Source organism: Procambarus clarkii, chromosome 5, assembly GCF_040958095.1.
Source record: "Procambarus clarkii isolate CNS0578487 chromosome 5, FALCON_Pclarkii_2.0, whole genome shotgun sequence".
NCBI lineage: Eukaryota > Metazoa > Arthropoda > Malacostraca > Decapoda > Cambaridae > Procambarus > Procambarus clarkii.
In genome coordinates this window covers 23,767,879-23,785,430 of record NC_091154.1, presented here as the reverse complement: position 1 = coordinate 23,785,430, position 17,552 = coordinate 23,767,879, and the positions used below count along the sequence as shown (strand labels likewise).

Here is a 17,552-nt window from a genome sequence, read left to right as displayed (position 1 = left end):
GAGGTGGAGTGTTCATCTGGGCAGGGGGAGGTGGAGTGTTCATCTGGGCAGGGGGAGGTGGAGTGTTCATCTGGGCAGGGGGAGGTGGAGTGTTCATCTGGGCAGGGGGAGGTGGAGTGTTCATCTGGGCAGGGGGAGGTGGAGTGTTCATCTGGGCAGGGGGAGGTGGAGTGTTCATCTGGGAAGGGGGAGGTGGAGTGTAGTGGGGCAGCTGGAATAGGGGGGAGACTTACCCATGTGCACCAGTGCCTTATCCTTTTACAAGAGGGCTTGACAGCTGAGTGGACAGCGCTCGGGATTCGTAGTCACAGTTGCAGGCATGATAGTGTGAGTACTCTGTGTGTACCTGCATTAATACCTCGAGGACCAGGAGACCTCTGCAGGCACGACACATCCCATAACAAAGGACTACAGGACGACCTGCACATCCTATCCCATCCCAGAGATAGGATAGGATGTCCCCTCACACATGTCCCTATGGATGGGGGACATGAAGGAGCAGGTGTTAGGGAACACAGGTGTCAGAACATGTGTCACTCCGCCACTGAGTGCTGCCACTGTGGGTAACACCTGCCCCAGCACCAGCAAGGGCTCCCCACGCCACCATTAGGGTGGTGGCACCATAACTACTGGTTACTGTAATTGCTGCCACGGCACAAGTGGCTCCGTCGTTTTAAAGTATGATACAGAGAGGGGCGGAGAGGTGGTCCACAATGTTATATAACGGTGCCGCCTGGGAGCAAGGGAACTGTTGTGGGAGGCAGTCTGGGCATGGTCACCCACTTTCTCTCTTAGTCTAACAGCAATTTGGTGCCTGGGAGAAAGCTAATAATTATGGGATGAATCCAGGAGAAAGTTCACCTGATGCCTCTGTCCACCTACCATGAAAATAGGCTCATAGAAATAAGCTAACTGGTGTGGGTGACCACCCCCACTCCCCATCCCCCCCAAAAAAAAATATTCTTTATTTTCTCGAATTCTGTTTATATTTTTTTCGTGTACAATAATGTATGAATTATTTGTGAATAATTTAACAAAACAGAAGCCATTAGAGTATGAAACTTCTGTCGTCTGGGAGCTGCAAACATTTGTAAACAAAAAATACATACACATCCTCATTTCCTAATTTTTTATATTTTTGTATTTATATATATAAGAGTTGTTACACTCTTGTCCAGCCAGCAGCACGCGGGGCGTTTCGGGCAGGTCATTAATCCTAATGTTCCCCGGAATACGACCCGCCAAATCATTCAACAACCAGGTCCTCATTTTACTGTTAGGTAAACAGAGGCTACAGTTAAGGGTTGGCACCCAGTCAATCCTCCCCGGCCAGGATACGAACCCAGTACAAAGAGCTTGCGAAACATCAGGCGAGTGTGTTGCCACTTCGCCACGGGGACTGCATAAGAGGCCACCAAACAAGCATAATAACCCACTCTGTCTAAAGGCCACAAACCAAGCTTAATAACACACTTGTGGTAACAACAGGCCACCGAGCAAGCATAATGATCAACCCTGATAACAGGCCACAGAGCGAGCTTAATAGCATACCTGTGGTAACAACAGGCCACAGATCAAGCATAATAAACAACCCAGATAACAGGCCACAGAGCGAGCTTAATAGCATACCTGTGGTAACAACAGGCCACAGATCAAGCATAATAAACAACCCAGATAACAGGCCACAGAGCGAGCTTAATAGCATACCTGTGGTAACAACAGGCCACAGATCAAGCATAATAAACAACCCAGATAACAGGCCACAGAGCGAGCTTAATAGCATACCTGTGGTAACAACAGGCCACTGATCAAGCATAATAAACAACCCAGATAACAGGCCACAGAGCGAGCTTAATAGCATACCTGTGGTGACAACAGGCCACTGATCAAGCATAATAAACAACCCAGATAACAGGCCACAGAGCGAGCTTAATAGCATACCTGTGGTAACAACAGGCCACTGATCAAGCATAATAAACAACCCAGATAACAGGCCACAGAGCGAGCTTAATAACACACTTCGGGGTATCAACAGGCCACCGAGTGAGCATTACACCACTGCCACGTGAGTCTCTGGGCCCCGAGGAAGCATAACTACTCAACAATAAAACAAAACTCTTATTAAGAAATATTTATTCACACTTCCCCTGGGAAATATGCCAGAGAATATATATTATTTTTTGTTCACTAAGGTGCTTGGATATTATATGTGAGTGCTGGTATGTGTGTGTGTGTGTGTGTGTGTGTGTGTGTGTGTGTGTGTGTGTGTGTGTGTGTGTGTGTGTGTGTGTGTGTGTGTGTGTGTGTGTGTGTGTGTGTGTGTGTGTGTGTGTGTGTGTGTGTGTGTGTGTGTGTGTGTGTGTGTGTGTGTGTGTGTGCGTGTGTGCGTGATCTGTATGTACTTTGTGAGTTGTATGCGCGTGTTGCTAACATGAGTGTATTACGAGTGTGATGGCAACTTTCACGTTGTTGATGGGAATAATATATTATGAGATTAAAGTTGCCTCACATGACAACATGGCGTCAGATGAATATTATGACTCACCTCATTCATGAGTTTGAACTGACTACGTGAATTTGAAACCATTATATCGTTTATGAGGGATGAATATCCACGAATATCATCTATTGAGACGAGGATTTAGATCCTAAACCATGATTCATTTAAAAACCACATTCCATACTTACGAAACATTTACATCTTTCCTCAGTCCTGGAGGCTTAATGTGGTTATAACAACCGGTTAACGAGGTTGTCTCTGCAATAATAACTTTAGGTTGTTAAGTTTACAAGTTGGTAAACTGTTTAACTAAGGTAAACAAAGCCGCCGTGATTGGGGAAAGGTTACACCATAACGATAGCCACTCTGCCACAGTACACCACGACGATAGCCACTCTGCCACAGTACACCACGACGATAGCCACTCTGCCACAGTACACCATAACGATAGCCACTCCACCACAGTACACCAGAATGATAGCCACTCCACCACAGTACACCAGAATGATAGCCACTCCACCACAGTACACCAGAATGATAGCCACTCCACCACAGTACACCAGAACGATAGCCACTCCACCACAGTACACCAGAATGATAGCCACTCCACCACAGTACACCAGAATGATAGCCACTCCACCACAGTACACCAGAATGATAGCCACTCCACCACAGTACACCAGAACGATAGCCACTCCACCACAGTACACCAGAATGATAGCCACTCCACCACAGTACACCAGAATGATAGCCACTCCACCACAGTACACCAGAACGATAGCTACTCCCCCAGTAGGAATGAGCGACCACAGTGTACTGACGTTTGAGTATCTAGATGAAGAAGGGTTAAAGTACTCAAGGAAGGGGACCTGAAAACAAAAGGCTGCCATTCCGCAAGGGAAACTCTGAGGATTGATTTTTGATAGTTGCTGCCGGAGGCAGCTAGTTTATTGTGCACCCCATACCCATCCTGTGAGCGGTAGCGCAAAAAGCATTACAGAGGGCACAAAAGGTCTTTATCAGACCTCATCTTAGATTATTACATAAACAATTCATCTATCCTTCACGCCTTATAGTTACAATGTCAGCTTGTTACAGAGAAAGTGTTATTTCAAGAGCTATATATTTACAGTAAGTCATTATACATTAATGGTAGGTGTTATCACTAATACATAATAGTTTGATCAATGGAGATAGTCATAGGGTAGCTTCTGTTTATTATTAGTCTTCACAATACACTACTTGTTTCTTCATCTCATATGTCGTTTATCTACTGGAAGCGAAATGTGGATACAGTGCAAAGATTTCGGGTAATTTATCCATGGTAATAAGATAGGTTGCCATATCATACAGAGTGAGCTTAGATTTATCTCTAAATGGGTCAATTTTACTACAATCCAAGATATAGTGTTCGAGTGTGTGTCCCTGTCTTTGTCCACACACTTGAGGAGTTAAGGACATTCCTAGCAGATATAACATGGGAAACAGAGCTCAGAGGAAAGCTCTGAGTAGTGATGATTTAGTCCATCATATGGACTATATATGGACATGATGGACTACATCATGATGTAGTACATCATAGCGGAGACATGATAAATTACATCACGCAGAAGTGTAGGGAGGCAGCAGACAAGTTTGTCCCAGTCCAAAATGAAAACAACGAAATGCAGATGAGAAACCCACCGTTTAATCAGTGATGTAAGCTAACAAAGCAACTAAGTACAAAGGCGTGGAGAAAATATTGAAATAACAGGACACTTGAGAGCAGAGAAAGATACCAGAGCGCCAGGAATGAATACGTCAGGGTGACAAGAGAGGCAGAAAGACAATATGAAAATGACATCACAAGCAAGGCAAAGACTCAGCCTAAATTGCTGCATAGTCACATCAGGAGGAAAACAACATTGAAGGAACAGGTAATGAAACTGAGGATAGGGGCAGACAAATTCACTACAAATGACAAGGAAGTGTGCGGGGAACTAAATAAGATAATCCAGGAGGTCTTTACAGTAGAGCAAGGAGACGTCCCAGAGATAAGAGAGGGAGTATCTATCCAAACACCACTAGATGAGTGGTGTTTGGTAAACGAAATTTCTTTCATCCTAAACCTGCTTCCAACACTAATAGCACTGTGCTCTGCCTTCCCCTTCATATTTGAACTCAGAACTTTTACTAATACCTTTCGTCCTCGTGACATAAAGTTCGCCTTTCGACAAACTAACACACTTCGTAGCAATCTAGTTCACACTGCTCCTCCTGCTTCTAATGCTGCTGGTGTCTACTCTATTTCCTGTTCGTCTTGTCCTCTCCAATACTTTGGCGAAACTGGCCGTACACTGAATGACAGATTTAAAGAACACAAGAGAAGTGTTAAGTCTGCAGACACTAACAATGCTCTCTTCTGCAATGTGAGTGATTCTAATCATCCCATTGATTGGTCTTCCTCCAAAATAATCTTTCCTGCCTCTACTCTACACTGACGCCGTCTTGTAGAATCGGCTCTAATACACAATGTACCCAACATGAACTTGAGTCCTGGCTTTGTTGCTGTGGACACTTCCCTTTCACAGTATATTCTCAAATGCTCTAATGTTTCTAACAAACGTGACCTAACATAAGCTTACCCTTCCATTTATCTTTCTTTCTTTCTTTCTTTTTCTTTCCCCTGTTTTCTCTTACGATCCCTTGCTTATTCTTATTACAATCCCCCTTCTTATTCCAATTACTCTCCTCATCTTATTGGGTGGGTATAATAGGAGCTGCCTCGTATGGGCCAATAAGCCTTCTGCAGTTACCTTTGTTCTCATGTTCTTATGTTTTTATTCCTATTACTATCCTCTTTATTACACCTTACCTTTCGACCTTTTGCCTTGCTTTTTCTTCCTCTAAGATTTTCTTCTCCTCATCTCTCTCTTGCCTATTTATGGTTCTTTCCCTCTTTCCTTTATTACGGGCTCACCATAGCCCGTGCTACATGGACACTTCGTTCTGAGTAGCTAAATCTAAAACAACAACCTTCCGTCATCACAGAGTTACAGCCCCGCTCCTGTGCCAGGTAAGTCCACTACGGGCTCACCATAGCCCGTGCTACTTGGAACTTTTGTTCCGAGTAGCTGAATCTAAAACAACAACCTTCCCTTATCTTACGGGCTATTCATGCCCGTACCACATCTTAGGTGGCTTAATCTTTATCAATCAATCTTCCCTCATCACTATCGACTTGAGAATGGTCCAGGACGGACTGAAACGTCGTCGTCCCTTCACTTTCTAGTGTGTGGTCTGGTCAACCACTAGATGAGTTTGGGATTACCAGTGGGGATGTAAGGAAGCTTTTGCTAGAGTTGGAAGTGACAAAGGCCATAGACCCAGATGAAATCTCACCTTGGATACTAAAGGAAGGAACAAAAACATTTCCTGACACTCGCTATAGTGTATAACAAATCACTGGTAACAGGTGAACTGCCAACAATTTGGAAGATGGCTAATGTAGTCCCGATATACAAGAAGGAGGATAGACAGGAGGCACTGAGCTACAGGCCAGTGTCCCTAACCTGCATACCATGCAAAGTGATGGAAAAAGATTGTGCGAAAAAAGCTAGTGGAACATCTGGAGCGAAAGAACTTTGTAGCACATCATCAACATGGGTTCAGGGATGGCAGATCATGCCTGACAGGACTGACTGAATTCTATGATCAGGCAACAAAAAGCAGGCAAGAAAGAGAGGGGTGGGCAGACTGCATATTTTTGGATTACCAGAAAGCCTTTGACACAGTACCACACAAGAGACTAGTACTCAAGCTGGAGATGCAGGCAGGAGTGAAAGGAAAGGTACTCCACTGGATAAAGGAGTACCTAAGCAACAGGAGACAGAGTCACTGTGAGGGATGATGTCTCCGAGTGGCGAGGTGTCACCAGTGCAGTCCCATAGGTATCAGTTCTTGGACCTATACTGTTCCTGATATATGTAAATGATCTCCCAGAGGGAATAGACTCGTTCCTCTCATTGTCTGCTGAAGATGCAAAAATTATGAGGAAGATTAAGACAGGAAGATAGTATGAGGCTACAAGATGACCTAGACAAACTAAATGAATGGTCCAATAAATGGCTACTAAAGTTCAACCCAAGTAAATGTAAGGTAATGAAACTAGAGGGAGGAAACAAGAGGCCAGACACTGGATACAGAATGGGAGATGAAGTCCTTCACGAAATGGACATAGAGAAAGATCTAGGAGTTGATATCACACCAAACCTGTCTCTTGAACCCCATATCAAAAGAATGACATCTACGGCATACGCGAGGCTGGCTAACATCAGAACTGCCTTCAGGAACCTCTGTAAGGAATCATTCAGAACCTTGTATACCACAAATGTAAGACCAATCCTGGAGTATGCGGCTCCAGCATGGAGCCCGTACCTTGTCAAGCACAAGACGAAGCTGAAAAACGTTTAGAGATATACCACTTGGCTAGTCCTAGAACTAAGAGGCATGAGTTACGAGGAAAAGCTGAAGGAACTGCACCTCACGTCGCTAGAAGACAGAAGAGCCCGGGGAGACATGATCACCACATACAAAATTCTCATGGGAATTGACAGGGTAGAAAAGGATGAATTATTTAACACGGATGGTATACACGAACAAGGGGACACACGTGGAAGCTGAGTACCCAAATGAGTCACAGAGACATTAGAAAGAACTTTTTTCAGTGTTAGAGTAGTTAGTAAATGGAATACACTAGGAAGTGATGTGGTGGAGGCTGACTCCATACACAGTTACAAATGTAGATTTGATAAAGCCCAATAGGCTCAGGAATCTGTGCACCAGTTGATTGACGGTTGAGAGGCGGGACCAAAGAGCCAGAGCTCAACCCCCGCAAGCACAATTAGGTGAGTATACACACACATACTCACATACGTTCATGTGTGAACGTGTACACACACACACACACACACACACACACTCAACAACAGGCTTGCATGCCCACCACAACTTCAAAAGCTACTCTATAATTGCAATAATTACCACAAATTATGCAAGGAATAATTTCAATAAATTGCACATATTACGCTAATTATTTTAATATACATATGGGATTTTTATTTGTGGATGTTTTTCACCAGTAGATGAAAAAATTATTATATTGGCTAATATATTTTTAGCGTAGTTGTGTGCCTATTACGTTTGTCCCAGAGACAAGTGGCTTGAGCTACGAGGAAAGTCCATTGGAAATAATCCTCACGTTACTGAATGACAGAAGAGCCATAAGAGACATGGTTACCACATACAAGATACTCAGGGTGATAGGGAGGAGAGACTATTTTAAGTAGGTTGTGTACGATCAAGGTAACACAGGCGGAAACGAGGAACATAAAGAAGTCATTAACTAATGTTGAATAATTTATAGACTAAACACACACACACACACAGGGCGCTGGTGGCCGAGTGAACAGCGCGCGGGACTCGTAATCCTGTGGCCCGCCGGCGAGGAACAATGGGTAGAGGTTTCTTTCACCCTGATGCACCTGTTACCAGGCAGTAAATAGGTACCTGGGCGTTTGACAGCTGTTACGGGCTGCTTTCAGGGGTGCGCGTGTGTGGGGGGAGGGGGGGGGGGAATAGTTAGTTAGTAGTTAGTTTTTTGTTTATTATTTCCTACCACAGACGTGGCCACACATTTACAATGCTAACCAGCATATATACATTTTCTTCTGTCCTCCATGGACAGGGTGAGAGATCTGTTAAACATATAGTTCAGGGGTTTATTGAACAATCAACCACAGAAGGTGATTGTAGTGCTTTAAACATGCTAATCTAACCTACAGATATAAATACATACATACACAGAGCTACATCTGCCCTACATAAAGTGGTCGATGTGTTCTTTACATAGTATCATTAATGAGCATTTAGAAAGGTTAAGTGTAATTTCGATCAGCATCCACATATACCTTATACACATACATACATATACATACATACACATATACAGTACACAACAGCGAGTAACTGTAAGGGGGGAGACATCAGAGTGGCGAGATGTCACCAGCGGAGTCCCACAGGGCTCAGTACTTGGACCCATCCTGTTTCTAATATATGCAAACGATCTTCCGGAGGGTATAGACTCATTCTTCTCAATGTTTGCTGATGATGTAAAAATTGTGAGAAGAATCAAGACGGATGAAGATAGACAGAGACTACAGCACGACCTGGACAAACTGGAGGAATGGTCTAGAAAATGGCTGCTAAAGTTCAACTCAGGAAAGTGTAAAGTAATGAAATTAGTCGAAGGGAGCAGGAGGCTGAATACAAGGTACCATCTGGGAGGTGAAATCCTGCAAGAGTCAAATAGAGAGAAAGATCTGGGGGTTGATATCACACCGAACCTGTCCCCAGAGGCCCACATCAAAAGGATATCATCAGCGGCATATGCTAGGATGACCATCATAAGAACTGCCTTTAGAAACTTGTGTAAGGAATCGTTCAGGACCCTGTATACCACTTATGTAAGACCAATCCTGGAATATCCAGCTCCAGCCTGGAGTACATACCTAGTTAAAAACAAGACAAAGTTAGAGAAAATTGTGAGGTATGCTACCAGACTAGTCCCGGAACTGAGAGGTATGAGCAACGAAGGTCAGCACGACACAGGGGAGCAATAATCACGACATACAAGATACAGTGGGGGAACTGACACCCTGAATAGGTGTACACACATGGCCTGGCCCAAGCTCATGCTACAGATGTACACACACACATGACTTGGCCAAGCGCCATGGTGTTTAAGCCACATATGTGACAGAAATATCCCCTAAAAGCCCAGTAATACATAACATTCAGGTCCTCAACCAGTCTCTCATTAGGGCTTAATGGGCACTCACAACCACCTCATTAGGGCTTAATGGGCACTCACAACCACTTCATTAGGGCTTAATGGGCACTCACAACCACCTTATTAGGGCTTAATGGGCACTCACAACCACCTCATTAGGGCTTAATGGGCACTCACAACCAGCTCATTAGGGCTTAATGGGCACTCACAACCACCTCATTAGGGCTTAATGGGCACTCACAACCACCTCACCTTAACTACTGCCCACCAAACCCTTGGTCAGGGCTCTAGACAAACCTCTATAAGTGAATACACTTATACACTGACTGTTACGGTATCGGCACCGTCCTCTGAGTGTAGCATGGCAACTCCAGCGCCATCTATGAGTCTGCACTCAAACTTCCCTGGTATTGGACGGTGCGTGGATAACGCCATCTATTGGTGGTGGCGTAACAGCGATCAATGGCTCCTGTTTCCTGCCCTGGTTAGCAAGAGGGGTCGACGTGGATGATCTCTGGTGGATGGCAGGTCACGATCAGCGCCATTTGTTGTAGCTACTAAGCATAATGTTAACTCCCAGGTGAATGAGTGTTACCTCATGGTTTCCCAGTGAACCGTCCATTTAACTGATGACATTTTATGTCCACTGAGGTGACGTGTGAAAGCAGTCGTACTGAGGAAGGCAGTTTACTTTGGGCAGTCCATGTACTCTCAGCTTGGTCCTGGAAGAAGACTTAAGTAAGCCGCCGCCGATCTGAGCAGAGTGTTAGCTGCTGATTTACGCAGTGTTGGTAGAGATCGGCGTACCCCGGGATTGACTTGGGGAAGTAACGGATGATAGTGAGGGGCCTGTTGTGAAGTGCTGCTAGCTGGTTGCTAGAGTCTTCTGCCAGGGGTTGGCTTCTTCTGTATATGGTTGTTTGTGACCCCGATCAGCGTGTGTGGCCAGCGAGTGGCTGGAGAGCGGTAGTGGGGTATAGGCACCTCGTGATACTGTGGCGGTGGGGTGGCCCACGCAAAAGGTGAACTCGCCAGTGTTTCCCAGTACGAGTGGACCAGGTACTGTGCGGTGGTGTTTCCAACCCGTTCTCGCAAATTCGTAAAGTCAATATTGACTTATTAACTACGTGCATAGGTGATATACTAAACATAATAGATACCCTTAAAAAGATTCATAGAAAACACCGACCTTACCTAACCTTGTTAGTATCTTAAGATAAGCATCTTATTGCTTCGTAATTACAATTATTACTTAACCTATACCTATTATAGGTTAGGTAATAATTGTAATTACGAAGCAATAAGATGCTTATCTTAACATACTAAGTAGGTTAGGTAAGGTCGGTGTTTTCTATGAATCTTTTTAAGGGTATCTATTATGTTAAGTATGTCACCTATGCACATATATAATAAGTCAATATTGACTTATTAAATTTGCGAGAACGGGTTGGTGTCAACTGCATGTGTGCGTTTTTAGTGTCTTGTGTGAAAGCGACACTACTGTAAATAAGTGTAGTAATAATCTATTTATTCTAATGTCCTTTTTTAATGGTGAAAGTGTAAATATATTGCTGAAGGGAACTGTGTGTATTGTTTATTCCCACTTTTTCCTTATTACACTAATTAGCTAATTCTTGAAACCGGACTACTGACTTTGGGTCGGATACACTAAACGAGGTTAATCCATCAAGAACCCCGTTACTGGTCCATAGTGGCCGTAACACTGACTCATATCTGCAGTGAATACACTTATACACTGACTCAAGTCTGCAGTGAATACTCTTATACACTGACTCAAGTCTGCAGTGAATACTCTTATACACTGACTCAAGTCTGCAGTGAATACTCTTATACACTGACTCAAGTCTGCAGTGAATACACTTATACACTGACTCAAGTCTGCAGTGAATACTCTTATACACTGACTCAAGTCTGCAATGAATACTCTTATACACTGACTCAAGTCTGCAGTGAATACTCTTATACACTGACTCAAGTTTGCAGTGAATACTCTTATACACTGACTCAAGTCTGCAGTGAATACTCTTATACACTGACTCAAGTCTGCAGTGAATACACTTATACACTGACTCAAGTCTGCAGTGAATACTCTTATACACTGACTAAAGTCTGCAGTGAATACTCTTATACACTGACTCAAGTCTGCAGTGAATACTCTTATACACTGACTCAAGTTTGCAGTGAATACTCTTATACACTGACTCAAGTCTGCAGTGAATACTCTTATACACTGACTCAAGTCTGCAGTGAATACACTTATACACTGACTCAAGTCTGCAGTGAATACTCTTATACACTGACTCAAGTCTGCAGTGAATACTCTTATACACTGACTCAAGTCTGCAGTGAATACTCTTATACACTGACTCAAGTTTGCAGTGAATACTCTTATACACTGACTCAAGTCTGCAGTGAATACTCTTATACACTGACTCAAGTCTGCAGTGAATACTCTTATACACTGACTCAAGTCTGCAGTGAATACTCTTATACACTGACTCAAGTCTGCAGTGAATACTCTTATACACTGACTCAAGTCTGCAGTGAATACTCTTATACACTGACTCAAGTCTGCAGTGAATACTCTTATACACTGACTCCAGTCTGCAGTGAATACTCTTATACACTGACTCCAGTCTGCAGTGAATACTCTTATACACTGACTCCAGTCTGCAGTGAATACTCTTATACACTGACTCAAGTCTGCAGTGAATACTCTTATACACTGACTCCAGTCTGCAGTGAATACACTTACATATTTTTCACCGCAAAACCAAAACCAAAAAATGCCTGATGGGTTGTATAAACATACAACTAAACCATTTATTAAACGCAATGGTTAATGGTTGTTAAACCCTGACTATGGCTCGTTAGATTTTGTAGACTTATACAATGAAGGGTAATTGCTGGGGTGGTTTGAGTGGGTAATATAAGCCTTAACTCGAGGGCCTGCATTAACGGTACTTTTATTCTCAATATCGTAAAGTTTGGCGTGATGGGTAGTTGGGTCGTTAAGCGCCCCGCCGCTAGTGTTGTGAGTTACTGGGGCGTGGGGGGGGGGGGTTATACATGGGGGGGGAGGTTGTGGGTGTTGGAGGGATGGGGGGGGGGTTGTTGCTTGATCAGAGCTCTGTGTCTGTCTTGTCTCCCTCTCTCCCTCCCTCTCTCTCTCCCTCCCTCCCTCTCTCTCTCTCTCCCTCCCTCTCTCTATAACACGCTGAAGACCTAACTACTGCTCCCTACAGCAATATTGAAAACTTAAAAGTCCTCCACGGAATTTGATTTCAATATCTGTCCAATTGAGAATATTATTTCCTCCCATTTCCATGAACAAGAAAATCAAATATTTTCCAGAATGCTTTTCGAATACTTTAAAACTCGTGGAATGGACTATTTCTGAAAACTAATAGTGCTATTATTACCTATTTTATGAATATTATCGGTTATTTGGCTTTATAGGAACATTTTGCATTTGGTTTGTTGAATGAGATCTATCAGTGCAATGAGTGGCCTCGAACCCGCGATCAGGGAGTTCTCAGACGAGCTCTAGTCTACTGTATCGCGACATGGTCAACAGAATTGCAACCTGGAGTACTACCTGCCCTCACGAGGTTCCCGAGGCCTACTCTGAAGCCTAACAACGGTTTACCACAACTCCCTCCCTCCCCCCCCCCCATGCCCTTTGGCTCTGTCAACCAGTAGTTCCACTTCTGATGATATCAATGATATCATGTTAGTGTGATATCTTTGTGTGCGAGAGATGGATGATAGGCCAAAATACACACAATAATTGTATACCTAAGAAAATCCTTTTTCTGTAAACAATTGTACCAAACATTGGTAGAAAGAACAAAAGTAAATTGTTTTATAATGGAATTTTTAATATGGTGAAAATTGGAATAAAAATGTACAAAGCAAACCCCTCCCAGGCCTAAATAAACTTAATAATAACTATAGGTCTATTAAATCTCAAGCAATTTGAGACCAATTTAAACACGCCATTTTACACCTGGATCCCATATTCTACATTAGGCCTACATAATTTTCTAATATGTGTTTATTTTTGAAAATCTGACAGATATGTTCTATCTGATCTCTTCTTCTCGGATGGCAAGTTACTAGGTTATATAATTATACAGAGGATATGTATAGTATACTGAGTATACTATACATATACACAGTGTTGTGTATTTGTTGAAGGATAGGAAGAGATTAACTGATGGGGTTAATCCCCATCAGTTAATCTCTTCCACAGTTACCCACATCAGATACCCACAGTTACTCAGGTAAACTAGGGTATTGAGTAGGGTAAAATCATGGCACAGTACACCCAGTATTATACCCGTGTAGGGTAAACTCGCGACACAGTATACTCGGTATTATACCCGTGTACCTCACCTTGAGGTACACGGGCAACCCCTTGACTCCAAGGGGTGACAACCCCTTGGTTCCAAGGGGTTTCATAGCCAGGGGGTGGTAATGGGGGACGAGCTCCCATGACCCATAAAATGCTCCTATACGGCATGCGTCTCCAACAGCCTCTGACAACCAAGTCCAACTCCTGGCCTGCACGGGTGGCTTAGTCTTTAAGTCCGGCGGAACTGCTTTTACCGACAGGAGAAGGGGCGAGGGCGTGCCTCTGGCGCCTTAAAACCAGCTGCTGCGGGTAGATAGGACTCGATAGCCTGGGAAGGCAGCCCATCTAGGGGAAGGAAAACCCTGATTTTAAACCTCCGCTGCCTTGCGGCCATACCCTCTTTTTTGGGAAAGCTTCAGGAGTCAACCTCGAGGAAAAATCCGGAGTTGGAGCCCCAAAGACAGTTCATTGCTCCTGCGACTTTGCTGGAACCATGTGTATTGGCTTTGGCCTTTGTATTTGCCTTTCTAATGGATAATTTCAGCAACGTGGAGAGGGGGGGACCTGCTGCATGGGTAACAGCTTCTCCTCCATATCTACCTACCCAGGCTTTGCGCCCTGTCATGGCGCAACTCCATAGTCTTCCGAGACTGCAGGATGCCTACTACTACTACCTCACCTTGAGGTTACCTTAAGGTGCTTCCGTGGCTTAGTGTCCCCGCGGCCCGGTCGTCGACCAGGCCTCCTGGTTGCAGGACTGGTCAACCAGGCTGTTAGACACCGCTGCTCGCAGCCTGACGTATGAATCACAGCCTGGTTGATCAGGTATCCTTTGGAGGTGCTTGTCAAGTTCTCTCTTGAACACTGTGAGGGGTCGGCCAGTTATGCCCCTTATGTGTAGTGGGAGCGTGTTGAACAGTCTCGGACCTCTGATGTTGATAGAGTTCTCTCTCAGAGTACCTGTTGCACCTCTGCTCTTAAACGGGGATATCTTGCACATCCTGCCATGCCTCCTGGTCTCATGTGGTGTTATTTCAGTGTGCAGGTTTGGGACCAGCCCCTCTACTATTTTCCACATGTAAATTATTGTGTATCTCTCCCGCCTGCGCTCAAGAGAATAAAGATTTCGGCATTTTAGTCGGTCCCAATAGTTTAGATGTTTTACTGAGTGGATTCTAGCAGTAAAAGATCTCTGCACACTCTTCAGATCCGCAATTTCTCCAGCTTTGAAAGGGGCTGTCATTGTGCAGCAGTACTCCACTCTAGAGAGCACTAGCGTCTTGAAGAGTATCATCATCGGTATAGCATCTCTAGTGTGAAAGGTTCTTGTTATCCAACCTGTCAATTTTTTTGCAGTTGTGACGGCTACTTTATTGTGATCTTTAAAGGTAAGGTCTTCCGACATGAGTACACCCAGGTCCTTTACATTGCCTTTTCGTTCTATGTTATGATTTGACTGTTTTGTACGTGGTTTCCGTTTTTATATTTTATTTTTTTCCGTAGCGCATGAGCTGGAACTTATCTTCGTTAAACACCATATTATTTTCTGTAGCCCATAGAAAGACCTGATCTACATCTGATTGGAAGTTTGCCGTGTCCTCTATGTTGCCAACTCTCATAAAAATCCTAGTGTCATCTGCAAAGGATGATACAGTACTATAGATTGTGTCCTTGTCTATGTCCGATATAAGGATGAGAAACAGTACTGGAGCAAGCACAGTACCCTGGGGGACTGAGCTCTTCACGGTTGACGGACAGGATTTTATTTTGTTGACTATTACACATTGGGTTCTGTTAGTCAGAAAATTGTAGATCCATCTGCCTATTTTTCCGGTTATTTCTTTTGAACGCATTTTATTTGCAATAACACCATGGCCACATTTGTCAAAGGCTTTTGCGAAATCTGTGTAAATTACATCAGCGTTTTGTTTGTCTTCCATAGCATCTAATGCCATATCATAGTGGTCCAGCAACTGCGACAGGCAAGAGCGCCCTGTTCTGAAACCATGTTGTCCGGGGTTATGGAGATGCTGTGATTCTATGTATTTTGTGATCTTACTTCTTAGCACTCTCTCGAAGATTTTTATGATGTGCGATGTTAGTGCTATCGGTCTGTAATTTTTTGCCTCTGCCTTATTTCCTCCTTTATTGAGTGGTGCTATCTCTGCTGTTTTCAGTATGTCAGGGATAACGCCAGTATCTAGGCTTTGTCTCCACAGAATGTGAAGGGCCTGCGATAGTGTTTTTTTACAGTTCTTGATGAATATGGAGTTCCAAGAATCAAGGTCTGTTGTAGAGTGCATAGCCATACGGTTCATGGCTTCTTCAGAATCCAGTGGGGATATCAACCTTTAATGTGTTTAGTGTCTCGCTGAAAACAGGCGAGTAGGTGAGACACAGTATACTCAGTATTATACCTGTATAGGGTAAACTCGTGACTCGGTATACCCAGTATTATTCCCTTGTACCTTACCTTGAGGGGCTTCCGGGGCTTAGCTTCCCCGCGGCCCGGTCGTCGACCAGGCCTCCTGGTTGCTATGAGTACCCGTGTAGGGTAAACTCATGACACAGTATACTCAGTATTATATCCGTGTAGGGTAAACCCATGGCACAGTATAATCAGTATTATACTCGTGTAGGGTAAACCCATGCCACATTATACTCAGTATTATACTCGTGTAGGGTAAACCCATGATACAGTATACTCAGTATTATACCCGTGTAGGGTAAACTCATGCCACAGTATACTCAGTATTATATCCGTGTAGGGTAAACTCATGCCACAGTATACTCAGTATTATATCCGTGTAGGGTAAGCTCATGTCACAGTATACTCAGTATTATACCCGTGTAGGGTAAACCCATGGCACAGTATAATCAGTATTATACTCGTGTAGGGTAAACCCATGACACATTGTACTCAGTATTATACTCGTGTAGGGTAAACTCATGCCACAGTATACTCAGTATTATATCCGTGTAGGGTAAACTCATGCCGCAGTATACTCAGTATTATATCCGTGTAGGGTAAACTCATGCCACAGTATACTCAGTATTATATCCGTGTAGGGTAAACTCATGTCACAGTATACTCAGTATTATATCCGTGTAGGGTAAACTCATGCCACAGTATACTCAGTATTATATTCGTGTAGGGTAAACTCATGCCACAGTATACTCAGTATTATATCCGTGTAGGGTAAACTCATGCCACAGTATACTCAGTATTATATCCGTGTAGGGTAAACTCATGCCACAGTATACTCAGTATTATATCCGTGTAGGGTAAACTAATGTCACAGTATACTCAGTATTATATCCGTGTAGGGTAAACTCATGCCACAGTATACTCAGTATTATATCCGTGTAGGGTAAACTCATGTCACAGAATACTCAGTATTATACCCGTGTACTGTAAACTCATGTCACAGTATACTCAGTATTATATCCGTGTAGGGTAAACTCATGTCACAGTATACTCAGTATTATATCCGTGTAGGGTAAACTCATGTCACAGTATACTCAGTATTATACCCGTGTACTGTAAACTCTTGCCACAGTATACTCAGTATTATACCCGTTGTTACGAACCCGACTCCCTCCTCGGAGTATGAAGCAGCAACGTCAACGCCATCTGTGAGGCTGCTCCCTAAACCCCCATTATGAAGTTCACATAGCAGAGCCGTCAAAGACAAATCCTAAAGGGTTTTTCCAGTTATACCGGACAAAGATTAGGGAGAGGATAGGTCCATTAAACACTGAGACAGGTCAAATAACAGATAATGACGAAGAGATGAGTAGTATTTTTAATAAATATTTTATATCTGTATTTACTAAAGAGGAAC

General features: G+C 43.6%; 1 protein-coding gene across 1 annotated transcript in view; it reads right to left on the bottom strand.

Moving 5' to 3' along the window:
• LOC123747480 (nephrin) overlaps window positions 1–17,552 on the bottom strand; it is a gene marked incomplete in the record, with an annotated part of 541,340 nt that overhangs the window by 146,096 nt on the left and 377,692 nt on the right.